At 33.3% G+C, this 23,852-nt stretch overlaps 1 protein-coding gene across 3 annotated transcripts in view; it reads left to right on the forward strand.

Annotated features, from left to right (window-relative positions):
- The first annotated feature begins 221 nt into the window (after positions 1-221).
- The window catches only part of LOC123714657 (zwei Ig domain protein zig-8-like), a 157,764-nt gene continuing 134,133 nt past the window's right edge, over positions 222-23,852 (forward strand). For all 3 annotated transcript variants that reach the window (XM_045669017.1, XM_045669018.1, XM_045669019.1), the window contains exon 1: positions 222-364. The gene's annotated coding sequence lies outside the window, so the exon portion shown is untranslated. The remainder of the gene's footprint in view (positions 365-23,852) is intronic.

The raw sequence follows: 23,852 nt of genomic DNA on the forward strand, positions 1-23,852 counted from the left end.
TGAAGCTTATTAATGTTTACATTTAATAAAGTTAACACATTTCCCGAACACCTTTTACACTCCATTAAAAATTGGTTAATTGCGAATTCAGTTCATAGTTCATTGAAAAATTATGTATGATGTTCGTCCTAAAACAGTATCGAAGCTTTAGAGAGGCGAGAGGGAGGGTAGAGAATGCGTCCCTCGGACTTACCTCCGGCAGTCCCGAGCCGGTGTCGCGTTAAGGCGCGCGTCTCCTGAACGTTTGTATATCGGAAACCAGTTCTGTGTGACTAGGTGACCTGGTGACTAGGTCTAGTGTATCGTGCCTTTACTGAGATGTGAGTGTGTTACTTTTGTGTGTGTACTTCAGGGAACACCGTAGGTATGTATCTTAAGACACTTTTGGGAATCATTGCTACTTATTTTATTAAATGTAAACAATATTAACTATACATATATGATAAATGAGAATATATTTAAAATTCCACATGAAAGGTAAGCGTAATTGAGACAAAAATACGTCATTTATTATGTTTATATATATTTCTAGTTATTTTACATGCGAATTATATTTATACAAATGCATTCTCTCCAAAGACATTTTTCACTAACATTTCTCACTTCCACACAGCCACATAATTATCTACAGCCGTCTGACCGTACAGTGCTACGGCTGAGCAATAGGTTACGTTGATGAAAATAAAAAATAATAGGTCTAGTAAGATTCGTACAAATACAAAAAAAGAAAATCATCATAATAGTAAAAATGTGTATAATACTTTATGTTTCTTATTACAAATTTTTTGCTCTGTAAACAGTTAAATATACACTTATCATGATTTATTTGTTAAAGAGTATTAAAGCAAGATGGCAATTCGTGACCCAGCACAGTAAACAAAATGAATTTCATTAATCGCACATTCATTAACCGTGATTATTTTATGTTTTATGGTCAAATTAACTGATGGTAGAGCCCGGAGCGGTGCTGTCGGGGACTGACACGAGCTATTTCCCTAGGGAAATAAACGATTGTCCTCTGTTTCCGGTATCGGAATAATTAAATAAATGTATATTTATTTAATTATACATATGTAACTTACACCTATGATTTACGCATCGTAAAATATACCTTACTATTGTATTGGGAATTTCTACTTCATAGTCGGAGATTCGTACGGTTGTATAAGTAAAAATATAACAAAATTTAAAATAAATCACTGTTCGAATGTAAAAACGTTAAAACCAATTTGATACATGTCTCGTGCAAAAAATCGCATCGCATCGCAATCGCAAGCATATCCGGGGATTGGGAAAGCACTCGAGCTGCCACAAGCACCTTACACGATTTCACGCCTCGCTGACAAGTGACCACCGGAACCCGCCGCCATTGGCTCGCGAGATTTCTCACGTTCGGCAATATTTCAATCGTTGCATTAAATTTTAAGATTGGCTATTCGGCAATTTAATGGTAAAGTCCTTGTAAAGTTTTTGTATGTTGTAGTATTAACATTATATTTATTACCATTTTACATTCATGTCTTTTACACATATATAAATAAATACAATAATTATGTATTATATAAAACTCTCTGTTGCTTGTAAATACAAAATAACTCACTTATTAACATAGATAACTGTGTACACTTGTAAACGTCAATATTGATAAAATAATAGAAGTTTCTCCATCTTTATTTACTACCAGTTCTCAAATCGAGAAATTAGCTAGCTATACCTTTTTAAATGGCTTTTGGTTTATTTGGTTTATTTAATTGTGGGGAAAGGCAACCAGGCTCCACTTGACATACTGAAACAATTAGACAATAATAAAAGACCAAACCCTTATCAGCAGCAGGTATGGCGGAATACGAGGACGCATTTGCATTATAGTGAGTACAAAACGTAAACATAATCTATGTCAACGATAAACGAGTAAAAGGACTGGTTGAAATTAATAAATATATTAGGTAGTAAACGTAGCACAACTTGTCACCGCAAGTAGCAGCCCTCAGCACGATGCATGGCCAGCCATTTATTTCTAATGTTCTTTTTAGTTTTAATTCTACTGTAACTAGCCTATTCGAGCTTATAAACCGTTAGAGTCTAATATAAAATACTGTTTTTTTAATTTAAAGTGTACCCACTAGTGTTTATTATCTGTTTATAAACCTAGCACTAATGTTTACAGTGTTCACTAGGTACAAAGACGTGAAATTGACATGCACGTGATGTAGAAGTCTCTGTTGGTAGGATTTGGCGTGATTTTTCATTTCATTATCGACCCTTTCTGTGTTTGGCCACTATGGATGCCGACATTGCCGGCATACCAAGTCAGGAATTTCCTATGTTTCGGAATACTTTATTCAGGAATATTTGTATAATTTCAACGTTCCTTTTGCAGAGGCAACCCCATAGTTGGATACTGTAAAAGCAAATTGGTTTCAGAGCTTGCTTAAAACGAATAATTTGTAGACTATTAAGAGATCCTCCCGAGTAGGCAGTTATTTCTTTATATATTAATGTTAATTTCTCTCGCTTTTGATGTCTTGATGATTATGATGCTAATATACTTTGCTGTGTTTGAATATGGGACGACCTTCTTATTTACATAAACAGGATTGTAGTTTAAGGCTTAATCAGTAAAATAGATATATACTGATTTAGATGCGTTTAATTAAATCTTTAATTTTTATACCCGTTCACAAATCTTATTAGTAGCACACTTTGAGTTGCCCTTTGGTGGCTGTCTTGAACTCTTACTTAAGCCATGACCTCAACAAATGTAGCAATTATGTTTTTTCTAGTACTAGAATATCATAGGTTTGAGGTAAAGAAACCTCCCCTTGTGTAATGCGTACAATTGTATTAGAAATATATCACTCGAGTACATTTGTGAATTGCGTAGCAGTATTTTGAATTTTTCTAATAACCCTTCCTGGCAAATTTTTACCAATATGTACGTTTCATGTACATTTTTCATTTGATTAAAATGATTAATTTCACGTTGTTCCTTTCTTTTACAATACTATGTTACTTAAGAAGGAATATTATTTTTAGTCCATTCTCTTGATTGATATAAAAAATAAGGGTTTTTTTCACATTTACTACTTACTTTTCAAAATAAAATAAAGTCTTCTTTCAGTAATACTTACGATATTTATGGTACTTTCCCTTGATATCCCATAGACTTGGGACTTTCTTTCTATGGCTTGTTCTCTTATATTAGTTATTCTATGCACTTGGTCGATGGCTAGCTACTTCTATTTAAATCTAAATTGGTGGTTTGGAATTAGCGTCTTTTATTCAATATCCGGCACAACTCTTTTTAGAGGAAATTTTTTAAATATAACAGGTAGTAGTGATATCGGTCTATATGATATTTGGTTTAGGTATTACAACAACAGCATTAATTGGACACGCTGACATTACAATACCATTTCCGGGTAGATGTTTTAATATTATATGTATCACCACTTTGTTTCATTACATCTTTGGTACGTGGGTAACACTGAAAATGTTTAGAACTGGCCAGTTTAAAACATTGCTAATGAAAACTATTTTGAATTTCAAATGTAGAACTCATTGGTAATCTAATGTAGTAAGTATTGCATTCATTTGTCATTTGTTTTTCGAATTGGTGGCAAATCTAAAACTCTAGTTACTGAAACTGGCAAAAAGTTAAAGCTATTGCCATAATATATATAAATGAAATGAAACTCTAGTTACAAGTTGAAAATGAACTCGAGAAAATTTTCGTTCAATAATTTATTATGACTTTCGTTGTGGGCTTACTCAACAAACCTTACTCACAAACCTATGATAGGGTACGATTAGCATTTATTAATGAAGCCCCATCTCGTGCCACTATTTACAATTGGTTTGACGAGTTTAAGCGTGGACGTAGCAATCTCAATGATGATCCGCGTGAGAGCCGTCCTCGACGACGACTACGAAGACAACATCAGTGCTGTGCGTCGCATGACAGAGGAAGATAAGAGAGTGACCTATCAGCAGATATGGGCAAGCCTAGGCATTAGTATGAGTCAAGTTCAAAAAATATTACATGAACATTTAGGCTTCAGGAAGCTTTATACCAGATCTATTCCTTATACTTTAACCGACGACCAGAAACACCTTCGCATGGCCTGGTGAATATTTGACTATGGCAGGTGTCGAAATAATGAGTCATCCGCCATACAGTCCTGACCTGGCGCCCTGTGACTTTCATTTATATCCAAGAACTAAAGATAAAATTCGAGGTATTCGCTTTACGAGACCTGAAGATGCGGTGAAAGCGTACGAAAATGACATAAAAAAGACCCCTAAGGAAGCATGGGCCCACTGCATTTCTCAGTGGTTCCATCGAATGCGACGATGTGTATCCTCTATACAATTAATAAACGGAGATTACTTCGAAAAGCAATGAAAGTATTGGCACCTTTCTACATTAAGACGTTTTTCAATTTCTAAATATTTTCAGTGTTACCTAGGTACTACATTCATACAACATAAATTAAGGAAGGAATGGCCGATCTTGGCCGGCCGGCAACAAGCGATCGCTTTCAGGGAACCCTAGTAAGGAAAATTATGAAATTTATAAGATAATATTTCACTTGTAATGAGGTTCAAACTTTTTTTAAATATTTTATTTTCTTATATTGAGCTTATCCTATATCGGGTTAAAATATATTTTGCAGGTATCGGTTTCTGTTCACCTTTTACCCCATTCTCCGATTGGTTTTCTAATAGGTGAAAGGGACATAATTGGTTTCCTATTTCTTGTGTCGAAATGTAAAAGATGAAGCAGGCAAGGCTTTATTTAGAGTCAGTGGAGTATTAATACATGATGTTTATCCAATTATGGTAGGATAAAAATAAAGGATATAGGGCGTGTACCCGGCGGCAGGGCGGGTGCATCCAACCGGGATAATTGAGTGCGCCGTTTGCGCGGCCATATTAGCGGTGTATTATTAGACCTTAAGAGTCGATATTCGGTGCTATGCATGCTTCCTGAGCAGTGTTGGCCTAGTGGCTTCAGCGTTCGACACTCATCCCTGAGCTCGTAGGTTTGATCCCCGGCTGTGCACCAATAGACTTTTTGCTATATGCGCATTTAACATTCGCTCGAATGGTGTAGGAAAACATCGTGAGGCAACCGGTTTGCCTTAGACCCAAAACATTTACTGAGTGTGTCAGCCACAGCAGGCTGATCACCTACTTGCCTTCTAGATTAACAAATGATTATGAAACATATACAGAAATCTGAGGCCCAAACCTTAAAAAGTTGTAGCGCCATTGAGTTGTTTTTTTGTATGCTTCCTGAACGAATCGTCAACATTCGGCGACCAAAAACCATTATGTCTCGTTTTTATGATAAAACATTTCCATAATCATCTTACTTATATTAACTTAAAGTAAAGTTAGGTATGGTTATTTTTCTTTATTAGTAAACAATTAATTACTGGAGCTGTGAGGTTTCGTCATAAAAAGTCACTGACGAAATAAGCGTTTCCTTCATTCAAAATATTAATAGCAAAGGTGAAATGTTAAGTAATTGAATAATTTTATTTGAGTTGACTGAATTAAGTTGTCGTAATTATATAAAGCCGCCGGAAACGAACGGAATTTTCAGCATAGGCTTCTGTTCGTCATGTTTTGTTTATTTCAAGTATAATTTAAAAATGTCAATATTAAAGTCAATGTTAATCCTCGCTGTCCTGACTTCTAATAGCTGAATAAATATTAACAGTAATTATTATATACCAGATCTTGATAGCTAATATTATCAGTAATTAAAAGTAAAGAACGAATTGTAATTAACATTTGTGTTTGTTTGTTCTTCCAAAGGTCACCGTGACCACGCACGCTAAAAAGCACGCGAAACGTTGGAAAAATTTAAATTTAAAATTATGTAAATAATTATAAGTTTATAATAATAATACATAGCTTCAATCCGTTTAAAAGTGTTTTCTTAATGTGTAAAAGCCATGTTAACAAAAGACAATACTATGTTCCAATTGTTTCACCACAGCAATTGATCACATTCAACGATAATTCCAAAGATAAAATAAGGTTTAATTCAAATACAATTTCAAGTATTAGGTACAACTTGGACAAGACTAACTCTACTTAATAAGTACGCCCGAATTCACTAATCTTCGCATTAAAATAACCCAACCGCCTAACGCGCTTTGTTTGAAGGTACCTTTACATTTTACAATGGTGTGTATTTTGTTATATTATATTTATGTATCTCTTTCAAAAGGTCTAGTTTCATGTAAGGCTAAAAGGGAAGCTTTTGAGCAGTAAGACATGCTCTTTGAAGTATTATAAGCCTTAATTAAAAAGTATAGGATGGAGTTACTTAGGTTTCGTTTAGTCAAAGTTTGGAAATTTATGTTGTCTTAGTTTCATTGTTTGTTTCATTGTACTGATATATTAATATGTAAGTTCATTTCAAATTGATAAATGGTGTCTATGCCGCCATACAGTTTATTTGTTTATTTATAATAATATTTAAGCCTCATTTTTATATTAAAAGTAGTATGTTTATAGTAAAATTACATATGACTTTTCTACATATATATTTTCCCTGTGCATAATCAATACTTGACTTACACTAACAATAGTTTTCTTTTTATTATTGATCTTAATAGTGGATATGAAATACTTTTATTTATGTCTGATGATAAAAATATCGTTCAACAGAATTGATAAGATATTGTAATGAAATTGAATGTAAGGAAATTATTGTATCAATTTGATCGGTTACCAATGAGTTTGTATTTGACTAATTATTTGATAAAGTAATGTCAAATTTACGTCATATCCAGAAGTAATAGTATCCTAATAAAAGCGATGGCTGAATATAATAAGTAAGTTTTGAGTGAATTAAAATATGTTGTTGAAACATAATACTAAGAACAAGTAGGGTTGTAGTAGTAGTTGGTGTTATTAATATAATTAGGTATTTTGTGATAAATGAAAGTGCTTCAAGTAATTGTTGTGCTTACGATAAGTTTTTGTTAAATTTATGTTTTGAACACAGACTAGAATATCAATTTTACATGATAAATGCACTTTTGTGAATATAAAGGGATCACAATAGATTTAGTTATGGAAACTTTATTGTGAATATGAAGAGGTTACAGCAGATTTCGATATTTAAAACTATTGTGAATGTGAAGAGGTCACAATAGATTTGGTTATGTAACACTATTGTGAATGTGAAGAGGTCACAATAGATTTGGTTATGTAAAACTATTGTGAATATTAAGAGGTCACAATAGATTTAGTTAGTAAGACTATTGTAAATTATTGATAAAATTGATGACTTGATATTTTAAAAGAGTACCGAGAGTTTTTTACGCCGGCTTTTTCTCTCGGCCTACACCCTGTGTCTTCTTTGCCGATGAGTAGGAATGTCTACCGAGACAAATTCATATATCCCATAATAAATAAACATAAATAATTAGTAACGTCACAATGGATTAAATTTAACTCTCTGTAGTTATAGATGTAATTCAAAAGTTAAAGTTAAAATTTAGTTTCTAATTTGAGTTGTATGTTACAAAGCATTCTTTTTTTTGCGAGACGCAAACATTGTCAGGAAAGGCCGACTGTTAGCTTCTGATATTAATTTAATTAAATTCTAAACATTTTTATGAAACATATTCTTAAGAATCTTGCTACAAGTGCAATAGTTACTCATTTGACTCGTTAGGTTGTTTACGAGTTGTTACGAATTGACTCGACCATTTTCCCGAAGTGGGATGGTCGAGTCGGAGGAGGGAGTTGTGATTACAAAAGAGGTTGTGACACATGCGCACGGGCCTTTTCTTCGTACAAGTTTGAAGTTATACAGTGCACGTAAAATCAGTGAAGTAAATTATAGTGAATTAATTTCCTACCCTAAGAACTAAATCAACTACCGCTAACAATTCAGAAGAACGGGATGCAGCGAAGAAACTGATACGGTGTATCATATCCTTGTTGTAAAGGATTTACGCCCACGAGGTATGCGAAATATTTTTTTTTTCATTTTTGTAACCTAAAGATGTAGGTACTATTTTTGTTATAATATTCAAAATCGTTCGTCATTTGAGTAAATTAAGTGTTATTAGACAAGTTTTACAGCGTTTTATACACGGAAATTTGTTATTTAGTGCAAAATTGCATCTTTTTTTATCTACCCGTATGTATAAAAAGTGAACAAAGGAATTAACTTTTAGCTATTTATCGCAATATTATCTAAATTAATACATAAATCATTCAATTGTATGACTTCACTATTTCGTAAAATAGGTCAATCGAAGTTGTTCGAAATACATAATTTAAATTTAATAATTTTTGATGGTGATCCCAAATATTTTTTCTCGGCCGACCGTCACATTTGTTAGTTGAATCATTGTTGAGATTTACTCGGGCTACGTTAGACAGATTTTTATTTTGATATATCTTTTTGTTAATTATAATTGATAATAGCTACGTCCACTATTTAGAATTGTATAGTGAGTGTTTAGTGCGTTTTTGAGAACTATCGTGAGGCAAGGTATTAGCATCAGTCTAACCTCTCTTTGTTCCGAAATTAATAGAATTTCTCCTAATCCTTACGTCTGATAATATTGTGTGCCTTTCTTCCTGGTAAGAAGATATTGTAACGAGGTATGTACTCAGGACTTATTATTCTAGTATAATATTGTGTACCGGCGGCCACAGAACCGTTCTTTGTGGTACAGAAGTATATTAAGGAAGGATATTATTTTACGGAGTAACGTTGGTTTCGTATTTTAGGTTTTCTCTACACATTTGTTATGCTATCAAAAGTAGCTTACGAGTATAAAGTTCTGTTCCTTTATTAACGGAAGACTGTGCTATTGCGTAGGAAGCGTGGAACTGTGCTATGTCTTAGGATTTCTAAACCCAATTATAACCTCTCGGCCCTGTCTTGTCGTATTAGTTATATCGATAAAAATCAAAGCTTCCCAACTGCAGGCCTTGATACCTACCTAACATATATGATAGAAAAGAAGTCATATACTAGTACAATTTCTTGTTTAATTGTGGATATGATCTTAAACAATTACGGGTACGATTTCGTGATAATTCAATAAAAATACCGTAAAAGATTTACATCGACGTTTCGTAGAAGGCCTGAAGACATTTTTTAAATATTAAATATCTTTTTGATAATTTAATATAAAGCTATTCTAATCCCCAGGCGGGTTACGTTTATATACTATTAAATTAACCGCATAGCCAGCAGTAAATATCACTTTACGACATCGACTTATTTATGTGTTCTTTATTGACTCGGAGACGCCCGTTAAAAAATAAATGAAGGCAGCACTTAGGCCTTTGAAGTATTAACAAAATACTGCAGCAACGTATAACATTTAAGTGCCCAAAAATATAAAATTCACTAACATTTACCATTTTATTAATCATGCGCATTACCATTAACTATAACAGGTTGGTAGGCTCTCCGGATTACCATCTCTTTACAAAGATTTTTCATTCCTTCTTTTCATATCTCAATTAGATTTTCAATGCAGGTTACATGTATTTATGTTATAATAACACATATACACAATAAAATTGGTAAGAGATCCCGAGCAGATACCGGGCCATGGGTAAAACTAAGATGTTTTCATGGAAATATTCTATGCTTACATTAAATACGTTTATAGGTTTTGGTAAACAGAAAAATGCCTTCTTGTGTACTAGCGTATGAAAGCAAGTCATTAATTATCTACTAATTTATATATATTCCGATAGTAATCATGGAAAGCAACAAAATGTTTCCTTAACTCGTGTAACCTTCAACTGAATATTTGAATTTAACGATAATATGGTAACTCGAAGGTAGGCGTCTCGTTACAGTCGGACGATAAATCCTCACGTGAGCACTCTCAGAGGTCACTTCCCTCCCTCTACTCTATCCTTTTATGTCTCCTCGCTTTCTTTGTTAACTTTTGTGGCACCTAATACCTAATTCTCTTAAAGTCTTCTTACCCTCGTAATTACACCAACTACTATTACTCAAATTACTTTAACTATAGTTAAACAAGAATTATTGTAATTTGAAAATGTATGTATTAAAAGCGTCAAAAGAATACGTATAAAAGCTTCACAATTATTTGTAACTACTAATAAATAGAAAACCCTTTAAAATGTTCGAACTGATACAAATCGGTTCGGAATTCTATACTACAAAAAAACTCGCAAGTCGCTGTATCAGATTTCTACAAAATAGGTTTGAACACTGTTAAGTTATATACCGTATAAATAAACACTTTTTCATAGCTATAATATTAACAATTACAAAGTCACGCGTCACGCGCGATGAAGCTAATAAAATTTATATTACTTTGAATAACAATTTAAAACTCGTAATGACAAAAGGCGTTTGTTTTAGCATTAACATCATAATATTGTTTGAAATTCAATGCGACAGAAAGTAACAGTCATATTTCAAAAATTCGTTTAAAAGAACCGATAAAATTTAATAAAAACCGCCATAATGCAATAAGGAAATAGGCTCCTGATTAAAAACCGGCCCTTTCAGCTTTAAACGAATCTTACATTAAAACTGGAATAAAAATTGCATTCCATCGATAGACCGAGAGCTACCAAACAATGAAATTAAAAATTCTATAAAAACTTGATTGTGAAAACTCCGCCATTGCAGAAAAGAAGAAGAAAATACGGTACGAAATGGACACAAACTGCAGAATTATTATTCATAAAACATTACCAGCGTTTATTTAGTTGTTTATTAAAAGTGAATATGCCATGTATTATGTTTCTTCTATTCGCATCGTTATTTCGTTATTGCTAAATAATATTAGGATTTAATTCGATTTCTTTCAAATTTTAATGTTTAATATGAAATAATGAAATATTTCAAATCCAGCTCTCGAAGCACAAAATCCGAGGGATAAAAATGATAATTCTCTGAGCAGGAAATTAAATTCTGTCTATTGTTTTTGTCACCTACGTTATACGGAATGAATTCGGCGCTTCAATGTTGCTTAACGAAGCAATTTCGAGAGGCGTGCCGCTATGATTGTTGCATTGAATACATTTGCATTAATATATTTCACTCGGGCTTCATTAAATTGACTATAATCGGTTATACAATAATAGGTTGCACTTTAAATTATCGAACTAAATTCAAAAACGAAAGATCACTTGCACTCAACTTAACATCATTTTTATGTCACATAAACAAAGTTCAATCAAATCTTACAACTATGAAGGAAAACAGTAAAAACCTTAAAATTTAAAAGCAATATGTGTATTTGCGGCAAACACAAAGCGGTTAATGAATGGCCCTAGCACGTATTAGCGATCGTTTGAGTAGTCATGCGTCATAATCAACTCCCGTCGGTGCACGGCGCATCATTACATCATTATACCATTCGCACTTTATGCAGCAAAGCTTCGCGTGTAGTGCCATATAATAATAGGTTAGCATAGTAGCGTAGCGTAAATTTCAACTCTATGCTTGCTAACCCATATTGCGCACTTAACACTAGCTACTCAAGGTAAACACCGTAGAAAACAACCCGCTGAGAAAAGTAAAATGTAAGTCACCAATTCGCCCTTAAAGAAATATTTTAAGCTAAACAGATGCAGTGTTTCCAGTCAATTAGTGACAAAGACGGGCTGATTTGATAGGTTATATGGTGATATGTATGTTGAGGTATGTTATACTAATGTATCTACTATATATTTAAGTGGCAAGAGTTTAGTAATGATGATTAGTGTAATCGACGACTTAGTATGTGTTTTATTATTTGCATTCCACACACATCCCTGATACTGTTAATTTTAACATTTGATTCGACTCTTTATTACTCTAGTGCAAGCTTGTAATCGAGTTTGTTAATCAGTAAATATTAATGTATGTATGAATCATAACAATTTCAAATATGATAAAGCATTTAATACTTTTGATTATATATTAATGGTAATGGCATTAAAATATAATATACGGTCGAATTTTAATTTCTTTAACAAAAAGTAATATTATTTAACATTCAATATTTTATTGTTGCTTCCTATTGTACTAAGCGATAAACATGAAATATATTGGTAGACGTATATGTCGGACAAAGCCTTTGTTTCAGCTGCAGATTTCGGCAAGTTCACTCTGAAGACCGTATTGGGTTATAACAGGTAACAGGACATTGGGTAAGGAGTTAGTGGGTGGCCCACAGTCATACAGCTCTTTGATAGAACTGCAGCAATCTGATTTAATGATTGTATAAATGTGATATGCATTAAGACCGTACGTTCCATACCGTAAGTATATACTGAAGTATCCGTGAATGCACCCCGTTGTAACTTAGGATCGTGAGTTCGAACTGGGACTATGCACAGCTGAGTTTTATGTTATTTGTGCGTATTTCTTAAGTCCGAAATCTTTTTCGCGTGTCAGGCACAAAGTCCTGACCATTTCGTTCTACATAAAGTGTCCGGTGAAATAAATTTAGAAAAGCAAAAACTTTAAAAAATATACCCACACAGATATATATCTCATGTGGTTAAAAAGCCCAATACATTTTTGTTCCCCCTTAATGCGTGTTTTGCTTTCATTAATATGTATGAACATGTATCCAGCCGTATGCATTATGTTTTACTGGTGTTGAAAGTGTCAGTCTCACGCTGTCAGGCACTGGGGGCTGAAGTGCTTAAAACATTTGTTTAGTCATAAATTGTCGGTAGTGGTTTGAAAGCGACGCTCGAATACGATTTAATCGTTGTTATTCTTTGCTCTTAGCGTTGTCATCGCTTTAATCACAGCGGAATTTTAAATCACTTGCTTTGACACCGACATCTGGGTTTTAAAGTATACTATTATTGTTTTTATATGGTAATGGTTTTGTACTTTAATTGATGGCTTACATCGCGACGATTTTGCTTTTGTACATTTCAATATAATGTACAATATTCTTTAGAAAAATCTGTCACATTGAATGAATGAACAGTGTATGAACAGATAACATTACTTACCTAAGGTTATACCAAATATAAAAAATCGATACAATTTATTGATATTTTCTGTCCATATTCAAAGCATCGTATTAATGGTAAAGCGGGCTAATATCAGATATTGGGTTTTCAATGAAATTCATAGCTCTGCGAATCTCGCTAAATGAGAGATTCTATTGAAAGTAGGATGGAATTTGTGTAGAGGCTTTTCGCGTTTGTTTACCGCCAACACGTTGCTACTTTAATACCACGGTCGAATATAGATTGAAAAGGTAAATACTATACTTTGTATATTACCTAAAGCATTGACTGGGTCAGTGGGAAGTGAGCGAAATGAAGAAATGCCTTAGTGCATAGATAACAACGCGTCTTCCCTGGGTGGCACCGGAGCAATCGAACGCCACTGCGCATCGGAATGTTTCTAAGAATGTTATTGATTGCGCTTACAAATTCTTGCAGTTTCAATCTCATTCTACGGTGTTTCTACGACGCGTAAAATATTTCAAATAAACATGTTTTCAAATTTTTATACTTGTTAAGTAATAAATTCATGTAAGACGCTGTAAAGTTACTCCTCAGATTGTCGTAAATGTAATAATCAAATTATTTTCTTCCATTATAATAATACCAAAAAATTTATAGGTTCTGTATTAATAAACATATGTTTGTTTATTGAGCATCTAAGTTCGCCTTCTATTATAAAATGAAGTTAGCGGTGCCGGTTCAAAGGAATACTCATTAGACTTCCATATCTGCATGGGATTGTATGTACATTATAATATTATAAAGGTTTAATAAATGGAAAAATTTAAGCTACAGAGAGGCCACATATAAAATTCGTATTGTGACTTTCTTATTATATTTGAAGAGGTGTGTGATAAATATTTAATATTGCGACTCAAAGAGAAGTTCGAAGGTTGACATATGTCATGAATGATGATGACATTGAAACGAAATCTGGTCTCTGTGTTTTATAAGTTTTGGTGAGAATATTATAGGTGGATTTTGATAGACATTTGGGTTTTTTTCGGATTTATTGACATACATTATAGTTTTAAATAAATCGGGTCGTACGTAGTACCGGAATTTCAACAGAAATTCAGGTAATACGTTGAACCCTAGTACTTTTATGTGTGTTGATAGTTCTGAGCAATATCCTGTGCTATTCCTGCGGCCCGGTCTATTTTCGCCACAAAGAAATAATACCTGCTTCGAAATAGCTCTTAGTTCGCAAAACTCGTATGAGCTTTCTAAGAAACGCGAACTGTCATAAACTTATATATTTTGCACCATACCCTTACTGTTCACACTTTGTTGAGGAAATTCTAAGTAATCTTATTCAATACATCATTTAACTTTATTAATAAACAACACTTTATACGCCTTCACGTAATTTTAATTAAAACATGTTTTATTAAATAACTCCAAGTGGAATTAAATAAAATCCATTGCATAAATATCATTCATTCGTATGGAATTAATAACTTTTAAATCCCTTTAAATGAAGGACTAATAATGTAAAATATAGTAAGTATTAAGGAATAAGCATCTTAGATCAAATAATTAGCTTGTATAATGTAATTGTAATTTATGTACAGATTAACGAGTAAAGTTACTTGTCTAAATTAAACTTGTACTTATAATCAACTCATTATAAAGTTATAATAGCAATATAACTTTGCAACGAACTTAGAAGGAAGGTAAAATATTTTGATTTGACTACTATTCTACTAAAAAGTAGTAAAAGAGTCGTAGTAGTGTTAAAGTTTTTATCTACCTATACTTAAGCGAAAAACCTCTTTGTTCATGTTAAATTGGGTTAAAAATTCAGGACAAACACAATTAAGAATTCTAATGCATAGAACGCCGAGTAAATAATGGTGTATATTTAGCATTTCTCGGTGATTTTTTATTAAATATAATTACCGTTTACCTTTTTTTAATGTGTATATATATATATATATATATATAAACTATAACAATTTAATTATAACTTTTACTCGTTTACTTTGGTGGTACATATCTAACAAGTAAGAAAACAATTGGGTGATACGTATTATTTGTTATATTAATACAATATATACTGATCATATTTATGTCATTATTAAAAAAATTATATATGCTAACGATTTCAATAATTGTACAGGAACAAGGGCTGGAATAAATGTAGCAGCACCGCGGTACGAAGCGGCGTACTATAATTGCTTTATAAATAAACGTGCGTATTTTGGGATCATTAATTATTATTGTTATCCTGCGTACATTAGATTTATTCGCGACCGCGATCGTGCTATCATAGTGTAAAATTATCTTCTATAATGTGTATTAATAATTAATGTAAACTTCCACGCCAAACCGCCTGGAAATAATTCACTATCGCTTTGCTTTACAATAAGTAAGAAATTAAAAAGGCCGTGAGCTGAAACTTAAAACAATATATCAGAGGAGTAACGGATTTTACGAGCGTCAATCGCAAACTAAGACAATACAATGGCCGACATTAAACAAAATTTATAGTTGATCATAATTTACATAGTATTGTTAAGTGTTACAGTCATGAGTCAGTGGTCTATTTGTGTAGGTAAACATTACACTTCCGGTGAGCACAGTTATCGTTAAAAATAACAATTCGAGTTTTTTAAGTTGGAGATAGTTAACAGATGCGTGGCGTCGAAAGTCATGTTAACTTATGAAAAGCTTAACAATTCGCGATCCAACAGCCGTCTTCTGGATAGAGGTGCCCTCCACAACACAGGCCACATCTCATTGAACATCAAATGGGATTGTGGCCAAACTTCTGTCCTGTTCTGTTTAAAAATAAAATTGATATTATTTAAAGTTCACACTATGCACACAGTAGCCGGGTTTACGAAATGTGATGGTGGATTTTTAAAAAATCATGGCTTTGCTTTATAAATAGATTATCCAAGACAAATATATCGATTAATTATAACCAGTAGTTACAGAGATTAGCCCGTTAAAACAAACTGTTAGACTTATAATGTTAACACACACGCACTCAAAATAACTTTATAAAAATATTCTTCATTCATCAACGAAGGTTATTTTTATCTTGAATTCGTTAAAACAGTTTTGTTAATTTGGATTATGCGACTATACGAATTATATTTTAGATCGCCTTATCCAAAATGTTTGGTGATATATGAGAATCATATTGTTTTTAATACGAGTAGAGTGCCTTCAAAAAGCAGCACGCCTAAAAACCGGCACCTAGATTTGAATGAGCCAACTGCTCCTTTGCTTTCTTCCGGGTACAAATACACCACAGTAATAAATAAATTAAGTTACATATTTTTTGTAGCTCACATATAAAGAAAAATTCTAGAATTATATGTATATTTCTTTCGGTAAAAACATTTATCTGGCTGAGTGTACCTGGGTACGGCAAAGTTAATGACATCATTCAAGATTAATGTTTATCATTAGGACGGTTACGAGCGAAGGAATTTTTGTTAAATTATTACACTAATTTAATAAGAGGCCTTCACAACACCTTGGCTTATTGTAGAGGTAATATGGATGGAATGGTTAACTTTAGATTATAAGTTCTCTGGTTCAATTCCCGTGTTAGGGTGAAAATCAAAATATAAGAAAAAAAAACATTAGTAGCTTATAATTGGCGGTGAGCACGTAATGCGCTTCGTTCTCGTGAACATGGCCATCGAACATATCACCTCGACGTCCATTATTCCACAACAGAGCGTTTCTTAAGTCATTTTTTGCCAGGCTCCACCACTATGTGGAAGCTGCCAATTTGAGTATTTCCGAACCAATTAGACTTAGGGTCCTTTAAGAAAAGAGCGTACCAATTCTTAAATAGCTGACAACGCACTTGCGTTAAGAGTATCCATGGGCAGCGGTATCACTTAACATCAGATCCACCAGAGCCTCTTGCTCGTTTGACCCCTGTTTGTAAAAAAAATGGCCAGTATGAATGCTCTTGAGCCTTTCAGGACATTAAGTACAATTCTGTTACATTTTATTATTTTATTCAGAAATTAAGTATCTATTGAACCTAACAATTTTGAACTGTAGTGGTTCTCTTTCTCTTAAATTACAGTCGGCCAACAATTCGCAAACCATCAAAGCGATTAATACAGAACACGATTAAAATTAGCACAATTTGAAAGCCACTTGTTTAAAATAAATCAGCTTTTAAGCGTCTATCCGAGCAACAGCAATTTTAAAATATGCTTTGTAAATAAAGCATCATGTCAATTAATAGAGTTCATTACGAGTATCGCGACGGGTGTCTTACGGAAATATTTCGCTTTTTTGTTTTCTGCCCTCATTCCGCTTGCGAAACGAGATCAAATGCTAAGTAAACGAGCCGGAACACGGAATAGTTCGAGCTTTGTCACGCAGATACTTAACAAACTGACTTGACTAAATAGTAAAAATATTTTCTTAGCTTCGATTGGTGGGACTTTGATAATTTTTGATCACGAACTAAGTTGTAGTTATACTATATTAAGAAAAAATAATGATTTTTTATGACAATTTATCACACCTATTAATATCACCTCACCCGTTCTATAATAACGCTAATTACGATATTATTATTTTTTTAGGATACCTCAAAGTACAAATGTCGATTATATAATTAAAGAGTATAAAGTTGTTTTCTCTAACAATTCCGTTAGAGAGTGTATCTTGACAAAATTCCATGTCTGCTCTCTGAAGTAGTATGATGGATGACACTTTGTACGTTTGTTGTGTTTGTTTGAGTCATATGAAAATTGTTCTACTATGAAATTCTAAATTATTTAAATAAACAAAGTGAATTGCACTAAACATTCTACACTGACCAATACCAAAATTACATGTCAACATCGAAAGTAAATCGTCTTTGTCTTTCACAGACAAAAATATATTAAGACATGTAGCATGTATATTTTTAATAAACTATAAAAATCACATATGCAGGAAGAATTTGATCATACATTTCATATTCTGTATTGTACATTACGTATTCCTGTGCAATACAAGTTTAAAGATAAAAGTCAGGAACATTCTAGAATAGCTTCGAATATTGGAAAGAGTCTCGAAGCGAGCACCATCAATCAATCGCAGGTTCGAATCCTGTCCGACGTCTCGTAACATACTTGCACGGATTTATTACTTTTCTATTACTCTATGCCAGTTTATATCAATAATGTATTTTAGACGGGAATGATATGTGATGTACACGTTAAATTCAGAATTTTCATGTTACGAAGGTATCACAGGCCCGGTTGTGTGCGACGAGACTGCACTGTTCGTTTCGCTTTTAAACGTAATCCATTGACAAATTTTACAAAAGTGCAAGTGCATTGTCGACGAAGTCAAAGGCGACTCAAACAAAGTTACCGTCAAGTTATGTTTTGCTTTCACATTTTTCCAACCACTTATTCGTCGTGAACACAAAGCACTTTTATTGTCCACTTTCGGAACAATGGATGAAAAACCTCCGAGGCTTTAATTTACAGTAAACTTACAATTTTATTAAGATTTTTTCATCGCCGCTGAGAACTGCCGTTGTTAAGCTTAACTAACAAGTACGCGCTCAAATAGTTATATTAATACTCAGGACTTTAAAAGGAAATTTTAAAACTCAAATGTCTTTAGAATTCTTGTAAGGAATTATTAAAGGAAAGTATTAAATGCGGAGCAAAATGTATTTTTTTAATAATTTTATATTTGTAAATTTGAAGAGAGGATAGAAAGATTTTGTATGAAATAATTTTTCATCTGCAATATAAAAAAAATCCTTCGAGTAATATGAGCACATCAATATTAGAAACCCGACCCAAGGGGGTAGAACTACAAGTTAATGAATTCATCTACCCTTCGGTTTATGATACAATATTTTTCCTCAACAATATTCACTATCGCTAAATAAAATGTTACCTACTATTTACGTGTCATTGATGTTAAGGTTAATTTATAAAAAGACAAAAGTTCCTTATAAATTTTCAATAGCAAATCAAAAAGGATCACTTACTCGTTAAAATTGTCCTCTCATTACAAGTTATAAAGCGTGATTTCATCATAAAGTTTGTGTATCGCATACGCGGTTCAGAAGGGACCTTTTTTATTGACGGATCGATTCATAAAGACAAGAACTCAATCTGTTCGAGTTACGAGGGTAGTTAATTAAGTACAAGATGAATGATGGCGATCCAAGGATCATAAATAGATCATAAATGTAGCTCATCCACTGATCCGCTTATCCGGTCGCATTGTTGACTATTTATTTATTACTGGTACATGGATTATGCCGCAACTATATTAAATTTTGCAAAGATTATGTAGTACATATATATAAAAGCACTAACATATCTTTGCAAAATTTTACTAGTCTCTTTGGTCCAAGTCTACTTGGTTTCAACAAAAAAAAATTGACCATTTATACAGAGATAAATGCTGCATTTGTTTATCATTCAGCTCTATCACGGATAAATAATTAAATGAATGTGACACTTAATCCAAATATTACTATCATCTATTTACTATTACAATAAGTTAGGATACGTTTCATATTGTCTATGCTATATACTTAGTCCGGCCATAAGTTCAGTTACAGATGAAAATGTATTAGTAATGAAGTAATGTAATATTATTAAAATTTAAGTTAATTTTATACAGGCCTTTAATCTGATTGGCCACGAATCTATGGATTTACGCTGTGTTTCAGAGGGAAATTTCGCCACTGCTTGCTCCAAGGATTTTTATATAATAATTAGAAATATAAAGCATTAAAGTCTGGGCTAGATGAGGGCCAGTCTTCAGCTCTTATATTGTACGAAACGTTGGTTTCAATTTGGCTTAGGTAGTTCGTGCCTTGTGACCAGGTGGAGAATCACACTTTGGCTGAACATTTCACTCCAATTTCACAAAATTTAGTTTTATGACTCATTGATAAGTCACACGCCCCACCAAACCATGACTGATGCAGGATGATAACCACGTTTTATAATACGTGGGTAACACTGAAAATGTTTAGAACTGGCCAGTGAGAAACATACCAAATGAAAACATTTTTTGAATTTCAATTTTATAACTTTTTATAGTATTGCATTCATTTATCCTTTGTTTTTGTAAATCTAAAACACTTGTTACACGTGAAAATGAACCTAACGTGAGAAAATTTTCGCTCAATGATTTATTATGACTTGTGGGCTAACTCAACAACAAAGCTATGATAGGCTTTGATTAGCATTTCTTAATGAAGCTCCACCTCGTGCCACTATTTACAATTGGTTTAACGAATTTGAGCGTGGACGTAGCGATCTCAATGATGATCCACGTGAGGGACGTTCTTTAACAACGACTATTGAAGATAACATCGTGAGACGCATAATAGAGGAAGATAAGAGAGTAACCTTTAAGCAGATACGGGCAAACATAGGCATTGATATGAGTCAAGTTCAAAAAATATTACGCGAACATTTAGTCGTCAGGAAGCTTTATACCAGATGGATTCCCCATTCTTTAACCGACGACCAGAAACACCTTCGCATAGACTGGTGTCACCAAATGTTAGATAAGTTCAACGGCGGTGACTGAGAAGCTGTATTTGATATCGTCGCAGGTGATGACAGCTGGATATATTGCTTCGAAACCGAAACCAAAAGACAATCAGCTCAGTGGGTGTTTCCCTTCGAGGATCGGCCAACTAAGGTAAAGAAAGGAAAAATATGATTTTCCCATTCTTTGGTCAGAAAGGTCATTTCGCGACAATTGTTCTAGAAGATGGAAGGACAGTTACTGCAGACTGCTATGTCAATGGCTGCTTCACCACGACAATAATTCTTCAGCGCACTCCGCAAAACGGACTGATAAATATTTGACTATAATATACGTCGAAACGTACGAAAATGCCATAGAATAGACCCCTAAGGAAGACTGGGCCCACTACTTTTCTCAGTGGTTCCATCGAATGTGACGATATGTAGAGAGGAAAGGAGATTACTTCAAACAACAATAAAAGTATTGGCACCTTCCTACATTAATCCGTTTTTCATTCTATAAACATTTTCAGTGTTACCTAGGTACACGAGAGAGTCCTAGCGGCAATCTTCATTTCTCGCATAAGATTTTTTGCTGCCTAATTGGGTTTCGACGAATACTAGCTTATCATCATTAACAGCCTTTGTAGTTCTAACAGCATGCGGCCCCCTGATGTTACCTGGTCTTTGTCAGACGATGTGTTGTTGTATCTGTTGATAGTACGTAGTATACGAACAAACGGCTGATACCAAGCTTTTGAAGTGTCTGGAATATGACCGACGGCTCCATACCCACTTTGGGCAAGGCGATTACTGTAATCCTATTTTCTTAAAAATCCCATTCCATATTTTAATTTGATAATAAACACGAAAAAATATATGAAATGACGCAAAATCAAAATAATTTTTTAAAAATAATATATATAATACGTTTACCAAATTCGAAATATTTAATAAGTTGAAAAAAGCAAAGTTATTATGTAACTATATGTAGCCAGACTAGTTTTAATCATATTAAAATTATGAAAAAATGTTCAACTTCGTTTTACAAGACTGTTACTTCGAATCAGCGTGAGAATGTTTTTAATTTTTAAAGGACAAAAGTACAACCGGCAGTAAAATGAAATCATTAAAATTCGTATGATTAATTCATTGAATACAGACAATGGAAGATGGGAATTGAGCATGTGCTACATAAAGTATTTATACCACCAATATTTACTATGTTAACATCACCTGGTTGTTTAATTGTAAAATACATGTAAGCACAATTTTTACGTACAATCTTAATGCCAGAATATCTACGCAATTATATAAATAATGTTATTTTCCTTAGTGAAAGTATTCGAATCGGTCGCCACCATGACCTCTACGGCGTAGACGACGCGTTACTATGCCAATGTGTATCTGATGAAACAGATAATCTTCATTATTGAAGTTATCAATAATTTTTCTTTTGTCTGAAAGACGAGGCTTTGTGTATCGATACACCTCTATTAAAAGTAATTTATACTTCAGACCTAAGATGAAACTGTATAAGTAATATTAAGACTGATGTTCTATATTAATATTGTTTAGTAAGAAAATTGCACGAGAAGGTAGAATACCATTTGTTTGTTACTTAAATTACTTTTCTCCTATAAAACATAGGTGCGTTAAACAAATAATTTGTCCGAATGGGCTATAATGTTTGCGAATTAAACATTAACACTGAGTAATAAACACGAAATAGCTCGCATTCTTCGTGTTTCCGTCTTCCACTCACTCGCACATTCAGAATCACATGAATTTGTACAATTTATTGCGTGGGTTAACGTAACTCCTCCAGTTTTGTCTCAAGGTAATACGGTGAAAGTTTGCTTCAAAACTTCCATACATCGCCGTTCATCTGAAGCAATTTAAGAATTACAAATAAAATATTCATCTTATATAACTTATCCTAATATCGACAAGTAGTACTTGTTTTGTACCGACTTTAAATGAGTTCACGAAACTTTAATTTTGGTGGATATTTTATTTGTTTTACACAATATACGCACTTATATGATTCCGAGGTTCACCTTAATCTGAATATTCTGTTTAAAAGTCAACATTCGACTCAAAGAATGGTTTCGTGTGATTTTTCGATTTTGATTGTAGCCGTTGAAAAGTTTGCTGTGCCCTTGACCCATATACGCTGCCAAAGAATCACTCAGGCTGCGGCAAAATGAGAGAAACAAAACAACTACACTACTGTTCAACTCGTTGCAACTGAACGAAAATTGTGTCGGTGTAATAACATTTTCTAAAAACCTCGCATTTCATAATGTACACAGTTTGCCACAAACAGGTTTTTTTATACGAAACGGCAAACGGGCAGGAGGCTCACCAGATGTTAAATTATACCGCCGCCCATGGACACTCTCAATACCAGAGGTCTCGCGAGTGCGTTGCCGGCCGTAAGATTATCGAGTGACGTTTCGTCGCATCTATCAGGAATAATTGATTGTAAAATACCTGTTAACTATATTATTTAAACGCAAATTTGTTATAATACGGTTAGCAGATCAATGGTCTCGTGAACAAATGGGTCAGAAATAATACGTCTCACAAAAGCGTTAAGTATATTTCCTTGTCTCTATAAAATACCAAAGCTTAAGGAAAACACTAGGCAATATATTTTATATATGAAATATTATATTGAGTCATTCATCATGTTTGGATTCCGTTCAATGGCACTCCAGTAATACAAAGTTCAAGCCACAAATACATATAATATCCTAATATTTCTTATGTATTCCATTTATAAACATGATATTTGAGATGTAAAATCTAAAAACACTTTTAATTAACTTGTGTATTGAAGTCAATACTCTTACAAAACCAGTCCCAAGGGTTTACGCCTCACGATTTTTAAGTTTGTTACAAGTACTAATTGTTCGTAAAGTTTTGTTTATAAATTTGTTGAGGATAATGCATAATTATTGACGAAGCCGATCGCCACGTTTCATTTCACAGTCCCTTTTGCATTTTCGTATCGCTTGACTAGACAGTGTAATAATATTTAATGGTTTTTTGGGCTTGCTATGAACTTTGTGTGTTTTTACCGAAAGGCAAAGTGCAAGGCAAGGCAGGGCAAGTGTATTACAAGGGGAGCCGACAGACGTTGTCATGTACACGTGTGTACGTCTTAAATACAACAAAAAACTAATTGTTGAATAATGGCGAACTCACAAAAAATCATAATTATAAACAAAATTGGTCCAGTTGTTTAGGTGAATAAAAGATTTGTATAAAAAGATTGACTTTATCTTTCCCATTCTTCCAATATCACTTGTTCCCTGATCCCTGAAATTTGAGTGCTTTTTTGTGTAAGGTGTACAT

Source organism: Pieris brassicae, chromosome 9 (genome assembly GCF_905147105.1).
Source record: "Pieris brassicae chromosome 9, ilPieBrab1.1, whole genome shotgun sequence".
Lineage (NCBI taxonomy): Eukaryota > Metazoa > Arthropoda > Insecta > Lepidoptera > Pieridae > Pieris > Pieris brassicae.